The sequence below is a fragment of the Bufo bufo genome, chromosome 3 (genome assembly GCF_905171765.1).
Source record: "Bufo bufo chromosome 3, aBufBuf1.1, whole genome shotgun sequence".
NCBI lineage: Eukaryota > Metazoa > Chordata > Amphibia > Anura > Bufonidae > Bufo > Bufo bufo.
Window position 1 is genome coordinate 145,938,577 of NC_053391.1, and position 7,709 is coordinate 145,946,285.

Below are 7,709 nucleotides of genomic sequence, written 5' to 3' on the forward strand. Positions count from 1 at the left end.
GCTGACATATTTTGCAGTGCTTTAAAAATGTTAGCATCAAGCTGTCCCCAATGGGGCTCAGAACCTAAGGTCCCTATCGGAATGTCTTTGGAGAGTGGGAGGAAAACGGAGAACTCGGAGGAAACCCACGCAGACACGAGGAGAACATACAAACTCCACGCAGATGTTGTCCTTGGTTGTCCTTTTGTTTTCCTTGCCCTATCAATAATGGCCTCTTGGGCTGACACTCCACAGTGCCATACTGATGGGGGATGATACCACCTACCTAAAACCACCAGAACTGAGGCTGCCCCACGCATACAATAAAACATAACAGCTCTATACGGCCCACATAAAATAATACAATATATCATACAGTCCCACAGTAAGGTGGCTGTACACCACCAAACCACCTTATAATAAAATACCCTCTGGGAGAGGGGGGCTATGGCTTGTTTTCATCAGTTTTTTGGCGAGACTGAAAAAAAATAAGTTTGGGTGGAGCTTGTATTTAAAGGGGGTGTTCAGCCATTTTTAAGTGGTGGCCTATCCTCAGTCGGAGCCAGAACCTCACTGCTCCTTAAACATTGTAGCGGAGAGATCTGTTCCCAATGCTGCCAACTACAATGTTACTTGTGTTCTGTAGCTCCGGCACCAACTTCCGGCAATGGAGCTACACAGAACAGCTGATCGTGGTGGTGGTGCTGGACCTTAAGGATCAGCTAGCCTTTGTAAGGCTAGTGTTTTGGGCAAGGAAAAAAACCTGATGCGGAATCCGTATCATGTTTTTTTTTCCTGACTTGTTTTTTAACGTGGTTTAGGCGAGGATTTTCATTCTTGCCCATTTTCAATGGAATTTTTGGACGCGGATTCCGCACAGAATCGCAGTCAAGAATGGACAGGACGCTTCTTTTTTCTGCGATGTGGTTTTTAAAACCGCATGTGAAAAAAACAACAACATTGAAAGCAATGGGGAAGTTCAGCATGCGTTTTTTGACTAGAATTTTTGGTGCGGAATCAGAGCCAAAATCCTCCTTGTGAAATTAGCCTAAGGCCTCTTGCACACAAACTTATATATTTTTTCCGTTCCGTTTTTTGCGTTCCATATACGGACCCATTCATTTCAATGGATCTGCAAAAAAAAAAAACAAAGGTACCCCGTATGCCTTCCTTTTTTGTATTTCCGTTACGTTCAAAGATAGAACATGTCCTATTATTGTTCGTATTACGGACAAGGATAGTACTGTTCTATCAGGAGCCAGCTGTTCCGTTCCGCAAAAAACGGAATGCACGCGGACGTCATCCGTATTTTTTGCGGATACATTTTTTCTGGACCTCAAAATACTGAAAAAGCCACACGGTCGTGTGCAAGAGGCCTAAAGGCCCCAATCTCCTCTTTGAAACTCTGCTCATTTCGTAAGACGCTTAATTTTTTTTTTGCCCAGTGTCCTCTGAATACACATTTGGGAGCAGGGTCTGCTTCTAATGGCGTAGCATCGGAGCCCCACATACAGTTACACTACACGGAGCGATGCTTTCTGGGAGATGTGCCATCTCTTTCAGGAGTATTGGAAGTCCCCCCTTTTATCCGGGAGCCTCCTGGATAGGGTTGCCACCTAGCCGGTAACTCACCAGCCAAGCCGGTCGTTTAGTGTCCCTGCCGGTACCGGTAAATAATAAATGCCGGTATTTTCCTATATGGACTGTTACTAATGAGTGCTTCCATTGTACAGCCTTTAATTCCAGCCCCCTCCCCCACTTGTGTTAAAAAAAAAAAAAAAAAAGGACTCACCTCCCCCATTTGATCGCGCTGCGGTGAACACTCGCTGCTCACTGGAAGCTCAGGACAGGACCCTCACTCCAGTGTGATGACGTTTCGCAGGTCCTGTCCTGAGCTTCCAGTGAGCAGCGAGTGTTCACCGCAGCGCGATCAAATGGGGGAGGTGAGTCCTTTTTTTTTTTTTTTTTTCCACAAGCCAAGAAGGGGGCATTATTCATTTTGGGGAGCACTAATGGGGGCATTACTATTACTGGCGGCGCTAATGGGGGCATTGTTAATTCTGAGGGGCACTAATGCAGGCATTACTATTACTCAGGGCACTAATCAGGGTATTACTGGGAGCACTATTAATTCTGGGGGGCACTAATGGGGACATTATTAATTCTGGGGGGCCCTAATGGGGGCATTACTATTACTGGGGGCACTAATGGGGGCATTACTATTACTCAGGGCACTAATGGGGGCATTACTATTACTGGGGGCACTAATGAGGGCATTACTATTACTGGGGGCACAAATGTGGGCATTTCTATTACTCAAGGCACTAATCAGGGTATTACTGGGAGCGCTAATGGGGCACTATTAATTCTGGGGGGCACTAATGGGGACATTATTAATTCTGGGGGGCAACGCTGTTTTGGCTTCTGAAACCCCATGCAGATACCTGACCGTGTGGCCATACACTTAGCAGGTACGCTCATCCACTTTACATGTAGTGTGAACGCTGTGGATTTTCCGTGCGCAAATTCCACTCCAGAGAATCCGCAGTATTTCCGCCACCTGTAGCCAGAAGAATAATGTGCCCTCAGAGCAGTAATCCAGTCGTAAGGCCAGCGGACAGTCTTAGTAAATGCGGTGGCAAATCTAAGCATATAGGCCACGTGTTGTGATCATATTTATTACCATAATTTGCCTAAAATTGGCTAATTTGTTGCAGCCAATCGCTGCTAAACAACGACTGGTGTCACGCACCAGTTTCCCAAATTTAGCAAAATATCTTTGCATTGATCTCATGCCTCACGTCCCGCGCTTTTCTCCCCTCACAGCGGCGTCACAATGACGCAACCCCGGCACAGCCGCCATAATGGAGGCTCTTTCTGAATGTATGCAGCGGTCCCCGCGCGCTCTCTCTGGCTCCGTGCGCCATCTAGTGGTGGAATACAGGACGCACTTCCAGTGACAGTCTGCTCGCTGAGCTATGAGGTGGACGTTGAAGTATTCATTAAACGTTAATAACTAGTGAGTAATACACGAATTCATCGAGGGGCTGAATACGTCAAAGTATCGCATATGCAAGAACTATGGTACTTTGCTAATTACAATGATATATATACGCGTTTATAATAGGCTGGTGACGTCATTCAGACCACGGCCGTGTAAAGCGCAGGTTCATGTGTCTGTATAGTAGTTTACCAACAAGCGCGGTGTGACGTGTAGGAAACAGGAAATGGGAGCTTTCTCTTTCTGTACGCATGTCAGGGTCAGCCTCCACGGCGGTTCCATAGTGTAGTGGTTATCACGTCTGCTTTACACGCAGAAGGTCCTGGGTTCGAGCCCCAGTGGAACCATCATTATTTTTTTATTTTTATTTTTTTATAATTATTGCTGTTTTGTCCTCTTTCATGAGACATTTTTTTATTTAGTGCTTGTGAAAAATACAGGTATTCATGGGCTTTGTAAGGTGCGCTTTTTTTCCTTAGATCAATGATAGATAGCTAGATAGCTAGATAGATAGATAGATAGATAGATAGATAGATAGATAGATAGATAGATAGATAGATAGATAGATTATGGCATGTATCTATAAATAAAAATGTATGGTGAAGAATTTATTACTTTCACACTTGCGGCAGAGGATTCTGGCAGGCAGTTCCGTCGCCGGAACTGCCCGCTGGATCCGGCAATCCGGACGCAAATGGATGCATTTGTGAGATGGATCTGGATGCGGATCCGTCTCACAAATGCATTGCCATACCGGATCCGTCTTTCCAGTTGTCATCCGGAAAAACAGATCCGGTATTTATTTTTTTCACATTTTTAAAAGTCTGTGCATGGGCAGATTGGGAAACCGGATCCGGATACTACCGGATCCGGCATTGATACATTTTAATGGAAATTATTGCTGGATCCGGTTTTCCAGCAAGTGTTCAGGATCTTTGGCCGGACAGAAAACCGTAGCATGCTGCAGTATTATCTCCGTCCTGAAAAGGCAAAAAGACTGAACTGAAGACATCCTGATGCATCCTGAACGGAATGCTCTCTATTCAGAATGCATGGGGATAAGGTCAGGGGTGTAGCTAAAAGCTCATGGGCCCTGGTGCAAGAGTTCAGCTTGGGCCCCCGTCCCTCAGTGCTTGTTGGCAAGGGGCAGGGGAGCACATAGCCTTCCTGCTGCCTGAGGCAAACATTGAAAGGGCACCCCCTCATGCCAAATTCTTAACCTAACCCCTTCCCTCCAGCCAGAGGTGTAAATTGACCAGTATGCACTTTCTATAATGCCAGTGTCTTATGTGGCACAAGGGTCTTTGGGCCCCCTCGGGCTCCTGGGCCCGGTAGCGACTGCTACCTCTGTACCCCCTATAGCTACACCCCTGGATAAGGCTCCATTTACACGTCCGCAATTCTGTTCCGCATCTTGCAGAACGGAATTGCGGACCCATTCATTTTTATGGGGCCACACAATGTGTTGCCCGGATCTGGAAATGCGGATCCGCACTTTCGGGTCCGCATTTCCGTTCCCGAAAAAAATAGAACATGTCCTATTCTTGTCCGCAATTGCGGACAAGATTAGGTATTTTTCATTAAGTGCCGGCGATGTGCGGTCTGCAAAATGCGGAACGCACATTGCCAGTGTCCGTGTTTTGTGGATCTGTGGATCCGCAAAACACACACAAATGAGTGAATGAACCCTAAAACTGATCAGTTTTTTTCTGGAATTGAGTCCTAGGACGGAACTCAGTGCCGGAAAAGAAAAACGCTAGTGTGGAAGTTAGGGATCGACCGATATTGATTTTTTAGGGCCGATACCGATAATTTGTGAACTTTCAGGCCGATAGCCGATAATTTATACCGATATTCTGGGTATTTTTATTTTTGAGAAATTTTTTTTTTCCTACACAAATCTGCTGAAAATGTATATGTTTATTGTTAACGTGTATTTTTTTTTTGTAAATCTTTTTCATTTATACTTAATATATATATTTTTTTTTTTACTAACTTTTAGCCCCCTTAGGGACTAGAGCCCTTGTCCTATTCACCCTGATAGATCTCTATCAGGGTGAATAGGAGCTCACACTGTCCCTGCTGCTCTGCTCTGTGCACACAGCAGCATGGAGCTGAACATGGCAGCCAGGGCTTTAGTAGCGTTCTGGCTGCCATGGTAACCGATCGGAGCCCCAGGATTACACTGCTGGGGCTCCGATCGGAGGAGGAGGGGAGAGGGGAGCCTGTGGCCACTGCCACCAATGATTAATACTGGGGGGGCGTACTGCGCCACCAATGTTTTTACTATTGGGATGGGATGGGGGTGGGGGGCGCACTGCGCCACCAATGATTAATACTGGGGGGGGGGGGGCGTACTGCGCCACCAATGTTTTTACTATTGGGATGGGATGGGGGTGGGGGGCGCACTGCGCCACCAATGATTAATACTGGGGGGCTTGGGGGGGCGCACTGCGCCACCAATGAAGCTCTATGAACTGTAGCTGCGATCCGCGGCACCTAAGGGGTTAACTACCGCAGATCACAGCTACCGCTCATAGAGGTCGGGAGCCGGCTATGTGATTCTGCAGCCAGCTTCCGCCTCCTGTATATGAATGATCGAGAGACTTATCTTCATTGGTGGAGCGGTGGCCACAGCCCCTCCCCCCCTCTTGTCCTCTCTCCTGTCATTGGCGGCAGCGGCAGCACAGGGGGAGGGAGACACTGCTTCCTTCTCCCCTGTGCTGCTGAGGGAACACGGAGAGCTCTGAGCAGCGCGTTCTGTGTTCCCAATACGTTATCGGTATATCGGCAAAATAGATGCCGATACCGATAACGGTCAAAATCCTCAATATCGGCCGATAATATCGGTGAAACCGATAATCGGTTGATCCCTAGTGGAAGTACCCTTCAGAGGACCTGGTGTTTTTTGGTTTTCTTTTTTTCGCCTTCCAGGAGCAATACATTTTCTCTTCACGTAGCTGTACTGTATGAGGCCTTGTTTTTTTGCAAGACAAGTTGTACTTTCTAATGGCACCATTTAATATTGCATACAATGTAGTGGGAAGCTGGAAAAAATTCCAAATAGGGTATAATTGGAAAAACGCAATTCCACCACAGTTCTATGGCTTTTGTTTTTACGGCGTTTACTACATTGTAAAACTGACTTAAGCCAGTACGATTCAGTCAGTACGATTATAATGATACTATATTTGTATACAGGGGCGGGCTGGGTCGGGGAGCAGGAGTCCACATACCCCTGGGCCGGTGGATGTTCAGGGCCGCTGCGGCCCTTGAACTCAATTGTATCTGCGTCCACTGGACTTGTGCCTGGAGCAGCGCCAGCGGGACAAGGAAACCTCTGGTTCCCTGCTCTGCTATTCCCAGTGGCTGGCTCACTGATGTGACGAGGTACGAGGTATAATAGAAGCAGTGGTACAGATATATGTGATATACAGCAGTGTACTGACATGTGAGGTACGAGGTATAATAGATGCAGCGTGTACAGATATATAGTATATACAGCATTGTACTGACATGTGAGGTACGAGGTATAATAGATGCAGTGTGTACAGATATATAGTATATACAGCATTGTACTGACATGTGAGGTACGAGGTATAATAGATGCAGTGTGTGCAGATATATAGTATATACAGCAGTGTACGGATATGTGAGGTACGAGGTATAATAGATGCAGTGTGTGCAGATATATAGTATATACAGCAGTGTACGGATATGTGAGGTACGAGGTATGATAGAAGCAGTGTGTACAGATATATAGCATATACAGCAGTGTACTGATATGTGAGGTACGAGGTATAATAGATGCAGTGTGTACAGATATATAGCATATACAGCAGTGTACTGATATGTGGGGTATGAGGTATAATAGAAGCAGTGTGTACAGATATATAGCATATACAGCAGTGTACTGATATGTGAGGTATGAGGTATAATAGAAGCAGTGTGTACAGATATATAGTATATACAGCAGTGTACTGATATGTGAGGTATGAGGTATAATAGAAGCAGTGTGTACAGATATATAGTATATACAGCAGTGTACTGATATGTGAGGTATGAGGTATAATAGAAGCAGTGTGTACAGATATATAGTATATACAGCAGTGTACTGATATGTGAGGTATGAGGTATAATAGAAGCAGTGTGTACAGATATATAGTATATACAGCAGTGTACTGATATGTGAGGTACGAGGTATAATAGAAGCAGTGTGTACAGATATATAGCATATACAGCAGTGTACTGATATGTGGGGTATGAGGTATAATAGAAGCAGTGTGTACAGATATATAGCATATACAGCAGTGTACTGATATGTGAGGTACGAGGTATAATAGAAGCAGTGTGTACAGATATATAGTATATACAGCAGTGTACTGATATGTGAGGTATGAGGTATAATAGAAGCAGTGTGTACAGATATATAGTATATACAGCAGTGTACTGATATTTGAAATGTCAGGTGTAATTTTTACCTAGTACCACACATATCAGTGCACTGCTGTATATACTATATACCCACTGCATCTATTATACCTCTTGTCATGTGACCATCAGCAACAAGTAACCTGTGACATCACACCTTATGTTACCCACTACATTCTACCATTTACCGAGTATTATAATACAGTATGTGTGCACTGTATTCAGGGGGCACATAGAAGAGGCACTATACATAAAGGGGGGCACATAGAAGAGGCACTATACATAAAGGGGGGCACAT

General features: G+C 45.3%; 1 non-coding gene across 1 annotated transcript; it reads left to right on the forward strand.

Annotated features, from left to right (window-relative positions):
• Positions 1-3,254: 3,254 nt before the first annotated feature.
• TRNAV-UAC lies at positions 3,255-3,327 on the forward strand. The gene has a single exon. It is a non-coding gene; the product is annotated as a tRNA-Val (tRNA).
• Positions 3,328-7,709: the final 4,382 nt, after the last annotated feature.